This window comes from Callithrix jacchus, chromosome 10 (genome assembly GCF_049354715.1).
Source record: "Callithrix jacchus isolate 240 chromosome 10, calJac240_pri, whole genome shotgun sequence".
In the NCBI taxonomy this organism is placed as follows: Eukaryota; Metazoa; Chordata; class Mammalia; order Primates; family Cebidae; genus Callithrix; species Callithrix jacchus.
In genome coordinates this window covers 39,120,603-39,140,583 of record NC_133511.1, presented here as the reverse complement: position 1 = coordinate 39,140,583, position 19,981 = coordinate 39,120,603, and the positions used below count along the sequence as shown (strand labels likewise).

Genomic DNA, 19,981 nt, shown 5'->3' with positions numbered 1-19,981 from the left:
AAGCCCAAGGCACATAAAAAGAGTGACAATTTTACATTCTAATCTTTTATCTTTCCAATTCACTTTTCCAAAAATGGTTAAGCTTCTCCAACTTCTGTCTGAGCAGGAATTACTGCAGTAATTACTGCCATTTACCTTTCCTGCTATTACAACCAAGATGCTTAAATATCTGGGTCTACAAATGTGAATTTGGACCTATTAATGTTAGTATCTTTCCTTAGAATTTGATCCCAGAAAAATCTACTCTTCCCAGCTCTCCTTCTTAGGACTCTTCTGATTCTACTTCTTTTTTTAATATTGATAAATCTTAGTAAGTCAAGTTTTTAATAAATTTATAAAAGCAATAAAGAGAAATTGGGTCCATGTTTAATTTTTGGATCTAAGATGTCTGAATCTTCTAGTGCTGCTATAACAAAATACTTTAAACTGGGTAATTTATTCTTCACAGGAGCTTCAAGTCAGGGTATTAATCTTTTTTTCTCACAGATTTTGGAGGCTAGAAAATTCAAGATAAAGGTGCTGACATTCAGTAGCTGGTGAGGGCTTTCTTATTGCATTCACAAATGAAGCTAGGCCATATGCTCATGTGGCAAAAGGCAGAAGGACATAAAAAGAGAGCTAGTTCCCTCCTTCCCTTTTATACGGTTGCTGCATTAGTCTGTTCTCATACTGCTATGAAGAAATACCTGAGACGAGGTAATTTATAAAGAAACAGAGGTTTAAGGGACTTGCAGTTTCACATGGCTGGGGAGGCCTCACAATCATGGCAGAAGGCGAAGTCAACAAAGAAACAACGGATTTAAACTATACCTTGGAACAAATGGACTTAACAGTTATGTATGGAACATTTCATTCAACAACCACAGAATACACATTCTATACAACAGTGCATAGAACTTTCTCCAAGGTATATAATAGACCATAAAATGAGCCTCAATAAATTTAAGAAAATTGAAATTATATCAGGCACTCTCTCAGATCACCATGAAATAAAATTGGAAATCAATTCCAAAAGGATCCGTCAAAACCATGCAAATACATTAAAATTAAATAACCTGCTTTTGAATGAGCATTGAGTCAAACCTAAAGCAAGATAAAAATTTTAAAAATTCTTTGACATGAACAACAAATGATGACACAGCCTATCAAAACTTCTAGGATACAGCAAAGGCAGGGCTAAGAGGAAAGTTTACATCCCTAAACAACTACATTGAAAAGACAGAAAGAGCAAAAACTGACACTCTAAGTTCACCCCTCAAGGAAGTTCAGAAACAAAAACACCCAAACCCAAAGCCAGCAGAAGAAAGGAAACAACCAAGACCAGAGCAGAACTAAATGAAACTGAAACAAACAAACAAAAACAGTACAAAAGACAAATGAAACACAAAGTTGGTTCTTTGAAAAGATAAATAAAATTGATATACCATTAGCAAGATTAAACAAGCCAACAAGAGAGAAAAACCAAGTGACCTCATCAAGAAATAAAACAGGAGATACTACAACCAACACTACAGAAATACCAAAAATCATTCAAGGCTGCTGTGAACACCTTTACGCACATAAAATAGAAAACCTAAAAGACATGGATACATTTCTGGAAAAATACAACCCTCCTAGCTTAAATCAGGAAGAATTAGACACCCTGAACAGACCAACAACAAGCAGTGAGATTAAAATGGTAGTTTAAAAATTACCAACAAAAAAAAGTCCAGGACCAGATGAATTCACAGCAAAATGAATTGTACCAGACATTCAAATAATTGATATGAATCCTTTTGACATTATTCCACAAGATAAAGAAAGAAGAAATCCTCCCTAATTTATTCTATGCAGCTAATATCACCCTAATACCAAAATCAGGAAAGGACATAACCAAAAAGTTTCCCAAGGCCTCCCAAACTGTACAGAACTGTGAGACAATTAAACTTCTTTGCTTTATAAATTATCTAGTCTCAGGTAGTTCTTTATAGCATGCAGGAATAGACTAATACAGTAACCTTGAACATAAATGGGCTAAAAAGCCCAATTAAAAGACAAAGTGGCAAGTTGGGTAAAGAACCAAGATTCATTGCTTCATTGTTTTCAGGAGACCCATCTCACATGCAACAACACCCAGAGGCTCAAAAGAAAGAGATGGAAGAAAATCTACCAAGAAAATGAAAAACAGAAAAAAACATGGGTTGCAATCCTAGTTTTGGATAAAACAGACTCTAAACAACAAAGATCAAAAAAGACAAAGAAGAACATTATATAATGGTAAAGGGTTCAATTCAACAAAAAGGGCTAACTATCCTAAATATACATGCACTCAACACAGGAACACCCAGATTCATAAAGCAAGTTCTTAGAGCCCTTCAAAGAGTCTTAGACTTCCACACAACAATAGCAGGAGACTTTAACACCCCACTGACAATATTAGACAGAGTGTTAAGACAGAAAATTAACAAAGATATTCTGGACATGAACTCAGCACTGGATCAAATGGACCTGTTGGATATCTACAGAACTTTCCACCAAACTACAACAGAATATACATCCTTTACACAGCCACATGGCACGTACTCTAAATCAATCACATAATTGGAAATAAAATATTTCTCAGCAAATGCAAAGGAACTAAAATCATAAAAAACAATCTCTCTCTCAAACCACAAAAGTGAAACTAAGACTAAGAAATTCATTCTTAATAATATAATTACATGGAAATTGAATAACCTGCTCTTGAATGACTTTGAGGTAAATAATGAAATAAAAGGAGAAACGAAGAAGTAAAACCACAACATGACAGAATCTCTGGGAGACAGCTAAGGCTGTGCTAAGAGAGAAACTTATAGCACTAAATGCCCACATCAAAAGTTAGAAAAGTCTAAATTTAATGGCCTAACATCACAACTGAAAGAACTAGAGAAGTAAGAGCAAACAAATCCCAGAGGTAGCAGAAGATAAGTAATAACAAAAATCAGAGCTGAACTGAACAAGATCAAGACATAAAATATCTAAAAGATCAATAAATCCAAAGACGTCTTTTATGAAAAAAATTAATGAAACAAATAGACTATACTAATAGATAGACTATACAAATAGAATAAACTAAGAGACTTGGGGAGAAGTTACTTGTCCATAATTTTTGTAATAGTTTCTCCTCCTAGACTAATAAAGAAGAAAACAGAAGTTTCAAATAAACACAATCAGCAATTACAGAGGGGGTATTACCACTGACCCCACAGAAATACAGACAACTATCAGATAATAATGTGATCATCTCTATGTACATAAACTAGAAAATCTAGAAGAAATTGATAAATTCTTGGACACAAACACACAGCCTCCCAAGACTGAACCAGGAAGAAATTGAATCCCTGAACAGACAAATAATGAACTCTGAAATTAAAAGTTAGTAATAAATAGGCTAACAACCAAAAAAAGCTCAGGATCAGACAGATTCATAGCTGAATTCTATCAGATATGCAACGAAGAGCTGAAACTATTACAAAAAATTAAGGAGGAGTAACTTCTCCCCAAGTCATTCTATGAGGCCAGCATCATTCTGATATCAAAATCTGGCAGACACACACACACAAAAAGAAAACTTCCAGCCAATATCCTTGATGAACATCAGTGCAAAAATCCTCAACAGAATACAGCAAACCAAATCCAGCAGCACATTAAAAAGCTTATCCACCATGATCAAGTAGGCTTTACCCCTGGGATTAAAGGATGGTTCAATGGATGCAAATCAATAAATGTGATTTATCACATAAACTAAAAACAAAAAACACATTAGATGCAGAAAAGGCTTTCAATAAAATACACCACCATTTACTTCATGTTAAAAATTCTCAAAATTGAAGGAACATACCTCAAAATAATGACAGCCATACAGGACAAAACCACAGCCAACATTAAAATGAACAGGCAAAAGCTGGAAGCATTCTCCTTGAAACAAGGCATAAGACAAAGATACCCTAGCTCACTCCTCCCATTCAAGTAGTATTAGAAGTCCTGACCAGGGCAAACAGGCAAGAGAAAGAAATAAGGGGCATCCAAACAGGAGAGAGGAAGTCAAACTATCCCTCTTTGCAGATGGCATCATTCTGTATCTGGAAAACCCCATAGTCTCAGCTTCAAAACTCCTTAAGCTGATTTTTAAAAATCAGCAAAGTCGTCCAGGTGCGGTGGCTCATGCCTGTAATCCCAGCACTTTGGGAGGCCAAGGTGGGCAGATCATGAGGTCAAGAGATCGAGCCCATCTGGCCAAAATGGTGAAACCCCGTCTCTACTAAAAATACAAAAGTTAGCCAGGCGTGGTGGCACGCACCAGTGGTCCCTGCTACTCAAGAGACTGAGGCAGAAGAATTGCTTGAACCTAGGAGGAGGAGGTTGCAGTGAGCCAAGATTCCACCACTGCACTCCAGCCTGGTGACAGAGCAAGACTCCATCTCAAAAAAAAAAAAAAAAAAAAAAAAATTCAGCAAAGTCTCAGGACACAAAATCAAAGTGCAAAAATCACCAACATTCCTATACATCAACAATTTGGCCAAGAGCCAAATCAGGAATGCAATCCTATTCATTCGCTACGAAAAGGAATACAATCTCTAGAATTACAGCCAACCACTCCACAAGAACTACAAAACACAAAATGGTGCTCAAAGAAATCAGAGATGACACGAATGGAAAAACATTCCATGATCATGAACAGGAAGAATTTACATTATGAAAATGGCCATACTGCACAAAAGAAGTTTATGGATTCAGTGGTTTTCCTATTAAACTACCATTTGCATGCTTTACAGAATTAGGAAAAAAAACTATTTTAAAATGCATGTGGAACCATAAAAGAGCCCCAGTAGCCAAGGTAATCCTAAGCAAAAAGAACAAAGCTGGAGAAATCAAGCTACCCCACTTCAAACTGTACTACGGGGCTACAGGAGCCAAACTAGTATGGTACCAATACAAAAACAGGCACAGAGACCAATGGAACAAAATAGAGGACCCAGAAATAAGACTGATCTACAACTACCTGATCTTCAACAAATCTGACAAAAACAAGCAATGGAGAAATAATTCCCTGTTCAATAAATGGCGCTGGGATAACTGACCAGCCATATGCAGAAGATTGAAACTGGATTCCTTCTCTGCACTGTATACAAAAATTAACTCAAGATGCATTAAAAACTTAAATGTAAAACTCAAAACTATAAAAACCATGGAAGACAACCTAGGCAATACCATCCTGGACATAGGAATGGGCAAAGATTACATGACAAAGATGCCAAAAGCAATTGCCAACAAAACAAAAAATTGACAAATAGGATCTAATGAAACTTATCAACCTCTGCACAGCAAACTATCAACAGAGTGAACAGACAACCTACAGAATGGGAAACAATATTGTCAAACTATGCATTTGACAGAGGTGTAATATCCAGCATCAATAAGGAACATAAACAAGTTTATAAGAAGAACAAACAAACATTAAAGGCAAAGAACGTGAACAGACATTTCTCAAAAGAACTCATACATGCAGCCAACAATCATATGAAAAAAGCTCAGCATCACTGATTATTAGAAAAATGAAAATCAAAACCACAATGAGATATCATCTCATATTAGAATGGCTATTATTAAAAAGTCAAAAAATAAAAGATGCTTGTGAGGTTGTGGAGAAAAAGAAATTCCTGTACACTGTTGGTGAGAGTGTAAATTAGTTCAAGCATTGGAAAAGACAGTTTGGCAATTCCTAAAGACCTGAAGACAGAAATACCAGTCAACCCAGCAATATCATTTCTGGATATATACCCAAAGAAATACAAACCATTCTATTATAAAGACACATGCATATATACATTCACTGCAACACTATTCCCAATAGCAAATTCACATAACCAACCTAAATGCCCATCAATGGCAGACTGGATAAAGAAAATGTGGTACCTATACACTAAGAAATACTATGTAGCCATCAAAAAGAATGAGATCATTTTCTCCACAGGAACATGGATAGAGCTGGTGGCTATTATCTTTAGCAAATTAATTCAGGTCCAGAAAATCAAATGCTACATCTTCTCACTGATAAGTGAGAGCTAAATGACGAGAACACATAGACACAGAGGGCAACAACACACACTGGGGCCTGTCAGAGGATGGAGGGTGGGAGAAGGGAAAGCATGAGGAAAAACAACTAATGGGTACTATGGTTAATACCTGGGTGATGAAATAATCTGCATAACAAACCCCCATGATACAACTTTACCTATATAATCGACCTGCACATGTACCTCTAAGCTTTTAAATGTTAAAATTTTAAATGTTAAAATAAAAAGAATGACAATGGACTCTGTCTCACATTGTATACAAAAACTCAACTCAAAATGGAAGAAAGATTTGAACATAAGACTTGAAACTCTATTACTAGAAGAAAACATAGGGGAAAATCTTCTTGCCATTGGTCTTAGCAATTACTACTTGGATATTACAACAAAAGCAAAAATATACAGTAGAATTTCATTCAACTTAAAAGCTTCTGCCAAGCAAGGGAAACAATTAACAAAGTGCAGAGACAGCCTAAGAATGGAATAAAATATCTGCAAACTATATATGCAGTAAGTGATTGTTAACCAAAATCCAAAATGTATAAGAAACTCAAACTATGCAATAGCAAAAAGAATAAGATAGAAATTTAAAATAAGGCCAGGCATGGTGGCTTATACCTATAATCCCAGCACTTTGGGAAGCCAAGGCAGAAGGATTACTTGAAGCCAGGAGTTCAAGACCAGCCTAGGCAATATAACAATACCCCATCTCTTAAAACAAACAAACAGTATCCAGGTATGGTGGCACATGCCTATAGTCCTAGCTACTCAGGAGGCTGAGGTGGGAAGATTGCTTAAGTCAGGAGTTAAAGGCTACAGTGAGCTAGGATCACACCACTGCATTCCAGCCTAGGTGATTGAGAGGAAAGAAAGAGAGAAATAGAGAAAAAGAGAGAGAGACAGTTGGAGGGCAGGGAAGGGAGGGAGAGAGGGGAAGGGGCAGGGGAAGGGGAAGGGAAGAGAAGGGAGAAAAGAAAGAAAGGGAGAGAAAAAAGAAAAAAGAAAAGAAAGAGAAAGAAATTTAAGAAAGAAAGAAAAAGAGAAAGAGAGACAGAAAAAGAGAAAAGAATAGAGAAAAATTTTTAAATAACCTAACTTTAAAACAGGTGAAGAACCCAAATAGACATTTTTTTAAAGAAAACATTTGAAAATGACTACAGTTTATATACAGGCAGACCAAAAATGGCCAGCAAGTATATGAAAAGGAGTTCAACATCACCAACCGCCAGGGAAATGCAAAGCAAAATCACAATCAGATTTTACCTCACACCTGTTAGAATTCCAACTATAAAAATGATAAAAGATGGCCGGGCGCGGTGGCTCACGCCTGTAATCCCAGCACTTTGAGAGGCCGAGGCGGGTGGATCACTAAGTCAAGATATCGAGACCATCCTGGTCAACAAGGTGAAACGCCGTCACTACTAAACATACAAAAATTAGCTGGGTATGGTGGCGCAGCCTGTAGTCCCAGCTACTTGGGAGGCTGAGACAGGAGAATTACTTGAACCCAGGAGACGGAGGTTGCAGTGAGCCGATATCTTACCATTGCACTCCAGCCTGGGTAACAAGAGCAAAACTCCATCTCAAAAAAAAAAAAAATGATAAAAGATAACAAGAATTGGCAAAGATGTAGAAAAAAAGTGAATCATTTTACACTGTTGATGGAAATATAAATTGGAGAATTTCATACTAGGTCAATGAACTAAGAAAGGGTGCAGTGTTTCAGTTATGCTGGATGAGTTTCTAGAGATCTAATCTACAACACAGTGACTATAGTTAATAATGTACAGAGTCATGCATGGCTTAATGATGAAATATGTTCTGAGAGATGCATCATTAGGCAATTTCATCATGGTGCAAACACCACAGAGCACTTACATAAACCTAGATGGCATAATATATACACACCTAGGCAATATATATATACACACACATATATATGAATATATGTATCTCCTACCTCTCCTAGGCTACAATCTATACAGCATGTTACTGTACTGAAAACTGTAGGCAGTTGCACCCAATGGTATTTGCATATCTAAACACAGAAAAGGTGCAATAAAAATAGAGTATTGTGGGACCATCACTATATACAGCCTGCCATAGACCAAAACCTTGTGTTTTGTTTCTGTTCTTGTTTTTTTTGAGACAAAGTTTTGCTCTTATTGCCCAGGCTGGAGTATAATGGAGCAATCTTAGCTCACTGCAACCTCTGTCTCCTAGGTTCAAGCGATTTTCCTACCTCAGCCTCCCAAGTAGCTGGGATTACAGGGGTGCACCACCACACCCAGCTAATTTTTTGCATTTTTAGTAGAGATGGGGTTTCACCATGTTGGCCAGGCCGGTCTCGAATTCCTGACCTCATGATATGCCCACCTTGGCCTCCCAAAATGCTGGGATTACAGGCATGAGCCACAGCACCTGGACCCAAAACCTTGCTATATAGCGTATTCACGCACTCAAAACTCGCAAAGAGGGTAGATCTTAAGTGTTCTCACCAGCAAAAAGCGGGGGAGGATACAGTAGTTATGTGTGGTGATGAATATAATCTTAGCTTGATGGTGTCAATTATTTCGCAATGTATATGCATATCAAAACATCATGCTGCATCCCATATGTATATGTATGTATGTATATATGTTGTATTTGTCAATTATTTCTCAAAAGGGCTGGAAAAAGAAAGAAGCACTTGCTATAGTCTGTATGGAGGAATACAGTTTGGCAAAAATGTCCCAGATCCAATTCTTGTTGATATTTTAACTGGTCCATCCTGGTAGTATTGTTCTGTATCCATCATTGCTGTAGAGTTTGTAAAGTACTGTTACCAAAGCTATGCCTTCATGTTTTCACACATTTTGGTTTTTAGCTTTGTGGAAAAGAAAAAAAAATATTTTAATTATTAATTTGATGTATGTGCATAAGGTACAGTGTATTTAACAGGACCATCTGAATTAAAGTGACCACACTCTAACGGCTTTGCTAGTAAGATTTTCATCTCTTTGACAGTTAGCTTTGAAAATAACTCAGATTCAACCAAGAAAATCTAAGGAATGGTTTATCTAGACATCAAGAATACATTTGATTCAGTACCACCCCAAACAGAATCTGCAAAGCCAGCAACTCTATTTGGCCATAAACCACTTCAGTGAATAACACACTCTGATGAAGGATGAAGATGAATCGTCTTGGTTAGTGGAAATGCTTCAGCATGGAGAGAGAGAATAAATACCCCTACAGATGACTGGGGGTCATCTTGCTTTAAGGGATTGGCGAAAATAAATATTTAATTTTTAAAAATGGGCATTATAAAATCAAATAATGCTGCTCTGGGAGGCTAGCAGAGCTTTATTGAGAAAAAGTATAGAGTTCTAAAATCAAATCTGAGACAAAGAAATTAACACACTGGCGAACAGGGGTCCTGCATTGCTACATCTTTGCAGCTCTTTTCACCACTAGGATAAAGTTATAGAGGAATTTGGCAAATCGTGGCCACTGGAGGTAGAAGAATCATCTGGGTCCCTGTTTCTAAACTTCAATCATCCCAAAGCAATTTTATCATATCTGCATAAATCTGTACTCTGATTTAATATTTTCTTGAAATTGACTCTTTTATTTAAAAAAATTACATTCAATAGAAAACAAAAATTCCATTCAATAGAAAACTTACATTGTGTCAAATATAACATATAACTGTGTTATGTACTATTTTGTCCTAAGCCACATTAAAATAAACACCAAACATTTGAAAAGTATTCATTCAGCCAGGTGCAGTGGCTCACACCTGTAATCCCTGCACTTTGGGAGGCGGAGGTAGGCAGATCACCAGAGGTCAGGAGTTCATGACCAGCCTGACCAACCTGGAGAAACCCTGTCTCTACTAAAAATACAAAATTAGCCAGGCACGTGCCTGTAATCCCAGTTACTCAGGAGGCTAAGGCAGGAGAATTGCTTGAACCCAGGAGGCGGAGATTGCAGTGAGCTGAAATCACGACATTGCACTCCAGCCTGGGATACAAGAGCAATATTCCAACTCAAACAATATAAATATAAATAAATAAATAAAAATTAAAAGTATTCATTCATAGTCACCTAAAATTATCTTGTATACCACAAGTGGTACTTGTAACTGACTTTGGAAAACATTGGTCTAAACTCCCTATAAATAAATATTATTTGAACACAAATTTTATGTACATGTTTGGATTCCCTTCGAGCCACCTGTCCCTAGGCCCTCAGCTCTTCTGTCTACCTCAGCCATCACTCCTTGTGCCCACAGGGTTCCTCCACCTAGGGTTGACAAGCCACTTGCTCTGGATTTCCTGGCTCCTTCCCATTCCGGCCACCTCAAAACAACATGGCTGACCTATCTTATGCAGGGACTTCCTAGTTCCTCCCACCACTTTCAGGCTTAGATAAAACACCACACACAGAGCACAGGGTCTTATATAGAGCAGCCTTTGAAGATGCTAGATGATAAAACTCAGAATTGCAGGAAGTAAACAATCCACAGAGCAAATCCTGACCTATAATTTCTCTACTTTCTGTTCCCACAAACTAATCCAGGCACAGTTTCTCCTTACAGCCCATTCTGAAAAGTTTATTATTCAAAGAGAACTCATGTGCTAAATGCCCTGCTGTGTCTGTTTGTGGTCTGTTATGAAGCATTACATAATTTATCACTGCCTCACAGCCTTCCTTGCTTCATTTGCCTTTTTCCTCACCCTTTCTGCCCTAGGTTTGGCATCTCCCACAAAAAGCATTAGCACATTAACCCTTGCCCTGGGGACTGTTCTCTAAAATAATTCAGATTAAGAAAAAATGGCCTCCATAACCCTCCCTAACAAGTCACTCAGCCTCTGCTTGAAGAACCGTAGTGACATATAACTTATTGACACACACGTAATCCTCTCCAATTTGACTCAATAACATTAATAGAATTCTCTTAGAATGAACTATAACCTACTATAATTTTAGTAAGTTTTCTTTGAATGTAAGTTTTAAATAAAAAATTAAAGCCAATTTCAGCAGTTTTCCAAGATGGTGCGGTAGGAACAACTCGGGATTGCAGTGAAGGTGTAGAGGGTGAGTCCTAGCCACATTTCCAGATGGATCTTTGTTGCCCACAGAACGGGGAAATTCCCAGATGTAGGAGAGTCACAGGAAGTCAGTGCAGCCCTCTCAGCTTGCGCGGGCCGTTTTGGCCGGTGACGCAGTGCAGCGGCACCCCGCATAAAACACGCTGATCTGGGTGCCTGTTAATGCGGCAATCTGAGATTTGGGAGGGCAGATTAGCATATCCATCTGATTAAACGGGACTTGGACAGTGAGCCAGACAAGGAGATTCCCAGGAAGCGACATTTGAGCCGGTGCAGTGGGCCCCTGCACAGGAAATCACACAGAACCCGGTGCCCTACCAGCAGGCGACTAAAACACCTGGGAAAGAGTCATCCGTTCAACTTAAAAAAAAAAAAAAAGAGGGAGAAAGGGCTCTGAGGCAGGGAGCCAGGTGATCAGGCTTGGCAGGTCCCACCCCCATAGGGACAAACAAAAAGGCGATTGGAAACGCTCAGGGTTGAGAGTTTCACTGCAGGCACAGCTGAATCCAGGACAGTGCAGCTCCATGGGGGAGGGGCGTCTGCCACTACTAAGGCATTCCACCCCTACTGAGGTACACGCCCATTGCTGACACAGCCTGCCATCGCCAAGGCAACCCGCCATAACAGAGAGACTCTGCCAACAGGGTGGAGCCCACAACAGCAGGGCAGAGCCCACAGGCAACAGGGCGGAGCCCAAGACAGAAGGGCAGAGCCCACAGCAGCAGGGTGAAGCCCACAGCAGCAGGGCAGAGCCCACCGGACCAGGGACTGAAGTGGACCTCAGCAATACAGTCTAGCAGAGGGGCTAGACTGTTAAAAGGAAAACTAAGTAACAGAAATAATTCAGCATCAACAATCTGGGCGTACACTCAGAAACCCAATCGAAAAGCCAGCAACTACTCAGACAACAGGTGGATAAATCCACAAAGATGGGAAGAAACCAGCGCAAAAAGGAGGAAAACACTCGAAACCAAAACACCTCACCTCCTACAAAGGACCAGAATTCCTCACCAGCAAGGGAACAAAGCTGGACAGAGAATGAGTTTGACAAAATGACGGAATTAGACTTCAGAAGGTGGATAATGAGAAATTTTTGTGAGCTAAAAGAATATGTTCTAAATCAATGCAAAGAAACTAAGAACCTTGAAAAAAGATTCAAGGAAATGATAACAAGAATGGATACCTTAGAGAGGAATATGAATGAATTGAAGGAGCTGAAAAACACAACACGAGAACTTCGCACAGCATGCACAAGTTTCAACAGCCGAATTGACCAAGCAGAAGAAAGAATATCAGAAGTCGAAGCTCAACTCAATGAAATTAAATGAGAAACCAAGATTAGAAAAAAAAGTGCAAAAAGGAATGAACAAAGTCTCCAAGAAATGTGGGACTATGTGAAAAGACCTAACCTACGTTTGATAGGTGTACCAGAATGTGATGAAGAGAATGAATCCAAGCTGGAAAATACTCTTCAGCATATTATCCAGGAAAACGTTCCCAAGGTAGCAAGGCAGGCCAATATTAAAGTCCAGGAAATACAGAGAACACTACAAAGATATTCCGCAAGAAGAGCAACCCCAAGGCACATAATCGTCAGATTCACCAGGGTTGAAAAAAAGAGAAAATACTAAGGGCAGCCAGAGAAAAAGGTCAGGTCACCCACAAAAGGAAGCCCATCAGACTCACAGCAGATCTCTCGGCAGAAACACTACAAGCCAGAAGAGAGTGGGGGCCAATATTCAACATTCTTAAAGAAAAGAACTTTCAACCCAGAATTTCATATCCAGCCAAACTGAGCTTCATAACTGAAGGAAAAATAAAATCCCTTGCAAACAAGCAAGTACTCAGAGATTTTGTCACCACCAGGCCTGCTTTACAAGAGCTCCTGAAAGAGGCACTATACATAGAAAGGAATAACCAGTACCAGCCATTCTAAAAACATACCAAATTCTAAAGAGCATCAACAAAAAGAAGAATATACATCAACTAACGGGCAAAACAGCCAGCTAGCATCAAAATGGCAGTATCAAATTCACACATAACAATATTAACCCTAAATGTAAACGGGCTAAATGCACCAATCAAAAGACACAGACTGGCAAATTGGATAAAAAGCCAAAACCCATCAGTGTGCTGTATCCAGGAAACCCATCTCACATGCAAGGATACACAAAGGCTCAAAATAAAGGGATGAAGGAAGATTTAACAAGCAAATAGAGAGCAAAAAAAAGCAGGAGTTGCAATTCTCATCTCTGATAAAATACACTTTAAAGCAGCAAAGATCAAAAGAGGCAAAGAAAGACATTGCATAATGGTAAAAGGATCAATACAAGAAGAGCTAACGATCCTAAATATATATGGATGCAATTCAGGAGCACCCAGATATATAAGGCAAGTTCTTAATGACTTACAAAGAGACTTAGACTCCCACACAATAATAGTGGGAGACTTTAACACTCCACTGTCAATATTAGACAGATCACCCAGACAGAAAATTAACAAGGATATCCAGGGCTTGAACTCAGACCTGGAACAAGCAAATCTGATAGATATTTACAGAACTCTCCACACCAAATCCACAGAATATACATTCTTCTCAGATCCATATCACACCTACTCTAAAACTGACCACATCATAGGAAGTAAAGCACTCCTCAGCAAACGCAAAAGAACGGAAATCATAACAGTCTCTCAGACCATAGTGCAATCAAGTTAGAACTCAGAATTCAGAAACTAACTCAGAACCACACAGTGTCATGGAAACTGAACAACTGGCTCTTGAATGTTGATTGGATAAAGAATGAAATGAAGGCAGAAATAAAGGAGTTCTTTGAAACCAACGAGAACGAAGACACAACATACCAGAATCTCTGGGACTCATTTAAAGCAGTCTCTAGAGGAAAATATATAGCAATAAGTGCCCACATGAGAAGAGTGTAAAGATCCAAAATAGACACCCTATCATCAAAATTGAAAGAGCTAGAGGAGCAAGATCAAAAAAACTCAAGACCTAGCAGAAGACAAGAAATAACTAAGATCAGAGCAGAACTGAAGGAGATAGAGACACGAAAAACCCTTCAAAAAATCAATAAATCCAAGAGCTGGTTTTTTGAAAAGATTAACAAAATAGACCATTAGCCAGACTGATAAAGAAAAAAAGAGAGAACAACCAAATAGATGCAATAAAAAATAATAGAGGGGAAATCACCACAGATTCCACAGAAATTCAAACCATCATCAGAGAATACTACAAACAACTCTATGCACATAAACTAGTAAACCTGGAAGAAATGGATAAATTCCTGGACATCTGTGTCCTCCCAAGGCTAAACCAGGAGGAAGCCGAAACTGTGAATAGATCAATAACAAGGTCTGAAGTCAAAGCAGCAATTAAGAGCCTACCACACAAAAAAAGCCCAGGTCCAGACGGGTTCACAGCCGAATTCTACCAGACACACAAAGAGGAGCTGGTACCATTCCTTCTGAAACTATTCCAAATAATTTAAAAAGAGGGAATCCTTCCCAAATCATTTTATGAGACCGACATCATCCTGATACCAAAACCCGGCAGAGATCCAACAAGAAAAGAAAACTTCAGGCCAATATCCATGATGAACATAGATGCAAAAATCTTAAATAAAATACTAGCAAGCCAATTGCAACAGCGCATCAAAAAGCTTATTCATCATGATCAAGTAGGATTCATCCCGAGGATGCAAGGCTGTTTAAACATACACAAGTCTATAAACATAATTCACCTCATAAACAGAACCAAAGTCAAAAACCACATGAATATCTCAATTGACGCAGAGAAGACCTTTGACGAAATTCACCAGCCCTTTATGCTAAAAACCCTCAATAAACTCGGTATTGATGGAACGTATCTCAAAATAATAAAAGCTACTTACGACAAACCAACAGCCAATATCATACTGAATGGGCAAAAACTGGAAGCATTCCCTTTGAGATCTGGCACTAGACAAGGATACCCTCTCTCACCACTTCTATTCAATATGGTATTGGAAGTTCTAGCCAGAGCAATCAGGCAAGAAAAAGAAATAAAGGGTATTCAAATAGGAAAGGAGGAAGCCAAATTGTCTCTATTTGCAGACGACGTGATAGTATATCTAGAAGACCCCATCGTCTCAGCCCAAAAACTCCTGAAACTGATAAGCAACTTCAGCAAAGTCTCAGGATATAAAATCAATGTGCAAAAATCACAAGCATTCCCATACACCAATAACAGACTAAAAGAGAGCCAAATCAAGAACGAACTGCCATTCACAATTGCTACAAAGAGATTAAAATACCTACGAATACAACTTACAAGGAATGTAAGGGACCTTTTCAAGGAAAACTACAAACCACTGCTCAACAAAATAAGAGAGGACACAAACAGATGGAGAAACATTCCATGTTCATGGTTAGGAAGAATCAGTATCATAAAAATGGCCATACTGCCCAAAGTAATTTATAGAATCAATGCTATCCCCATCAAGCTACCATTGACTTTCTTCACAGAACTGGAAAAACCACCATGAACTTCATTTGGAACCAAAAGAGAGCCCGCATAGCCAAGTCAATTCTAAGCAAAAAGAACACAGCAGGAGGCATCACACTACCAGACTTCAAACTATACTACAAGCCTACAGTAATCAAAACAGCATGGTACTGGTACCAAAACAGAGATATAGACCAATGGAACAGAACAGAGGCATTGGAGGCAACACAACATATCTACAACCATACAATCTTTGACAAACCTGACAAAAACAAGCAATGGGGAAAGGATTCCCTGTTTAATAAATGGTGGTGGGAAAACTGGCTAGCCATGTGCAGAAAGCAGAGACTGGACCCCTTCCTGACACCTTACACTAAAATTAACTCCAGATGGATTAAAGACTTAAACATAAGACCTGGCACCATAAAAAGCCTAGAAGAAAATCTAGGCAAAACCATCCAGGACATAGGAGTAGGCAAGGACTTCATGACCAAAACACCAAAAGCATTGGCAACAAAAGCCAAAATAGACAAATGGAACCTAATCAAACTCCACAGCTTCTGCATGGCAAAAGAAACAGTCACTAGAGTGAATTGGCAACCAACAGAATGGGAAAAAAATTTTGCAGTTTACCCATCTGACAAAGGGCTGATATCCAGAATTTACAAAGAACTCAAACAGATTTACAGGAAAAAAACAAACAAGCCCATTCATAAATGGGCAAAGGATATGAACAGACACTTTACAAAAGAAGACATACATGAGGCCAACAAACATATGAAAAAATGCTCATCATCACTGGTCATTAAAGAGATGCAAATCAAAACCACACTGAGATACCATCTCACGCCAGTTAGAACAGCAATCATTAAAAAATCTGGAGACAACAGATGCTGGAGAAATAGGAACACTTTTACACTGCAAGTGGGAGTGTAAATTAGTCCAACCATTGTGGAAGACAGTGTGGCGATTCCTCAAGGCCTTAGAAATAGAAATTCCGAGCACTACGCTTGCGCGGCGAGGAACCCGCTAAGGAGCGGCGCTGGCGGACGTCGGGTTGGCGGCCCGTGACGTCGTGAGGAGAGCTTTAAAGTGCGGGCCGGGCCGGGCGTCCGAGGGTCTGATCGGGAGTCGGCAGCCCTCCGCGGCATGAGGCGTTGCCGGCGCTCCTGCCCCCCAGGACGTGGAGAAGGTGGAGGAGGAAGAAGCCCCGTTGTCGTTGCATGACCCGCCGCCCCTGAGGCCCGACTCCACGCCCCGACCCTCGACGCCCCCCGCCGGGTCTCCAGCCCACGTATGGGAGTTTGGCGCTGAGGACCCTCTTTCCCTCCGGGGTCCCCGGGGCGCGTTCCCCTAGAGCCATGCCCGGCTGCCCCGCCTGCCCCGGAGGACCCTAGAGCAGCGTCGTGGGGGCCATGGCGGCCGCCAGCGGCTACACCGACCTGCGTGAGAAGCTCAAGTCCATGACGTCCCGGGACAACTACAAGGCCGGCAGCCGGGAGGCCGCGGCCGCCGCCGCCGCCGAACATTACCCGGTGTCCGGGGCGAAGCGCAAGTATCAGGAGGACTCGGACCCCGAGCGCAGCGACTACGAGGAGCAGCAGCTGCAGAAGGAGGAGGAGGCGCGCAAGGTGAAGAGCGGCATCCGCCAGATGCGCCTCTTCAGCCAGGACGAGTGCGCCAAGATCGAGGCCCGCATCGACGAGGTGGTGTCCCGCGCTGAGAAGGGCCTGTACAACGAGCACACGGTGGACCGGGCCCCACTGCGCAACAAGTACTTCTTTGGCGAAGGCTACACTTACGGCGCCCAGCTGCAGAAGCGCGGGCCCGGCCAGGAGCGCCTCTACCCACCGGGCGACGTGGACGAGATCCCCGAGTGGGTGCACCAGCTGGTGATCCAAAAGCTGGTGGAGTACCGCGTCATCCCCGAGGGCTTCGTCAACAGCGCCGTCATCAACGACTACCAGCCCGGCGGCTGCATTGTGTCTCACGTGGACCCCATCCACATCTTCGAGCGCCCCATCGTGTCCGTGTCCTTCTTTAGCGATTCTGCGCTATGCTTCGGCTGCAAGTTCCAGTTCAAGCCTATTCGGGTGTCAGAACCAGTGCTTTCCCTGCCGGTGCGCAGAGGGAGCGTGACTGTGCTCAGTGGATATGCTGCTGATGAAATCACTCACTGCATACGGCCTCAGGACATCAAGGAGCGCCGAGCGGTCATCATCCTTAGGAAGACGAGATTAGATGCACCGCGGTTGGAAACAAAGTCCCTGAGCGGCTCCGTGTTACCACCCAGCTATGCTTCAGATCGCCTGTCAGGAAACAACAGGGACCCTGCTCTGAAACCCAAGTGGTCCCACCGCAAGGCAGACCCTGATGCTGCCCACAGGCCACGGATTCTGGAGATGGACAAAGAAGAGAACCGGCGCTCAGTGCTGCTGCCCACACACCGGCGGAGGGGTAGCTTCAGCTCTGAGAACTACTGGCGCAAGTCCTATGAGTCCTCAGAGGACTGTTCCGAGGCGGCAGGTAGCCCTGCCCGAAAGGTGAAGATGCGGCGGCACTGAGGTCTACCTGCCGCCCTCCTGGGAACTCTGGCTAATCCTATGTAGTTGCCCCTCCTTTTGTTTTGAGGGTTTTGTTTTTGTTTTTTTTTTTGGGGGGGGGGGTTGTTTTATTTTTTGATTCTATATATTTTTCCTTGGTTTTGTTGCCTGTTAAGGCTGAAGAATAGAATTGGTCAGCACCTGGGTTCTCATATTCTTGGTATTCCTCCTAGATGGAAAGGCTGTTGGCATCTGTAGGGGACAGAGGCTGATGCTAGAGTGGCTGGTAGAGGTGGTGGAGCAGAACAGCCATCTTTTAAGTGAGGCTGTATCAGTCTGGGTTTATTTAAAAGCAACAAAATGTTTTGGTTAAGAAAATTCTTTTGCTTTCAATGTAAATCTTCCAAGTGTTCTAAACAAAGTTCATTCTTCTGCCCGCCCCTTTCCTCCACTGATGTCTGCACTTGGTTGAGGTCTGGAGCCTCACAGGGGCTCTACATTGCGCCTGCTGTTTTCCACTTCTCACCTGCCGTCCACGCCCTGCAAGTTCATGCAAACACCCTTTCTTCCTCCTGCGGCAGAGTTGTTCAGGTTGCCTGGGCAGGGACTTAAACAGTGCCAGCCCCTGACATCCCAAAGCTATTTGGTAAGCCCCCCAGGCTTCCTCCACCCACACCCACTAGCCTGCTCTGTCCACATTTCCTTGGGCTGCCGAGGGGCTAATGCAGTGGTCCTGACCTCTCTTGTCAAGAGCACACTTCTTTGTTGGTTGCTCCTTTTGAGCATATGTGTGTGATTATTTGGAACAGTTAGACTTGCCACGTTGGGTCAGTTTTAGGAATTGTTTCTAGCTAGGGGGACTGGTGTCCTTCCAAGTCTAGCATTTGGGGTATGGAAAATTGTTGTGGTGTGTGGTAGGGTTTTTGTTTTGTTTTGAGTTTCCCTCCGCCCTTTGGTCTCCTGGCTTCTTCCTTTCCCTTTCCTTCTCCATTGGCCAGCTTGGGCCTCCTCCTTGGGTCGTCTTTCTAGGAAGGCGCCTGCCTGCTCTGTCCGCCAGCAGCATGCATTTAAGGCCAGAGCTCAGGCATGCAGACTGGGCTGGTGCCTCTTCCGCCTCAGGGCATGGGAGTTGGTGAAGGGGCTTTCAAAAAATAATCAGAAAAAACATAAAGTCTTTGGTAGTTTCTACCCACTCAGATCCTTGAAGGCAGCAAGGTTTTGTGGATCTAGATTGATTAGGAATGTCTTCTTGTCAGCCAGGCCAGGACCTGGGCTTGCCAAGAGCAGAGGCCCTCCCAGCAGCCAGGCTACCACCACTTTGGGGCTTTGTGTACAGAGGTCCGGGCCTGAGACCTCATAGGCTGCAGAAATCTGGGGCAGCCACCATCAAGAAGCCCCTCTCAGGGGCCAGAACTCCTTTGCCAGCGTGGATTTTTCAAGTCGGGACTGCATAATTAAAGCAGTTGCAGTTTTATTTTTTTTTTTTTTACAGCTTTTTTCCCAAAAATGATTTGTAGTTGTGTGTGCAGCACTTTGCCCTGATATGTGTGCTCTACAATAAAAACCAAATCTAATATATTTTGAAAAAAAAAAAAAAAAAAAAAATAGAAATTCCATTTGACCCAGCAATCCCATTACTGGGTATATATCCAAAGGACTATAAGTCATTCTACTATAAGGACACATGCACACAAATGTTCATTGCAGCACTGTTTACAATAGCAAAGACCTGGAACCAACCCAAATGCC

General features: G+C 41.4%; 1 pseudogene across 1 annotated transcript; it reads left to right on the top strand.

Annotated features, from left to right (window-relative positions):
* The first annotated feature begins 16,708 nt into the window (after positions 1-16,708).
* Positions 16,709-19,739, top strand: LOC144577978 (RNA demethylase ALKBH5 pseudogene; annotated as a pseudogene). The gene has a single exon (XR_013522853.1). The product of XR_013522853.1 is annotated as an RNA demethylase ALKBH5 pseudogene (transcript).
* Positions 19,740-19,981: the final 242 nt, after the last annotated feature.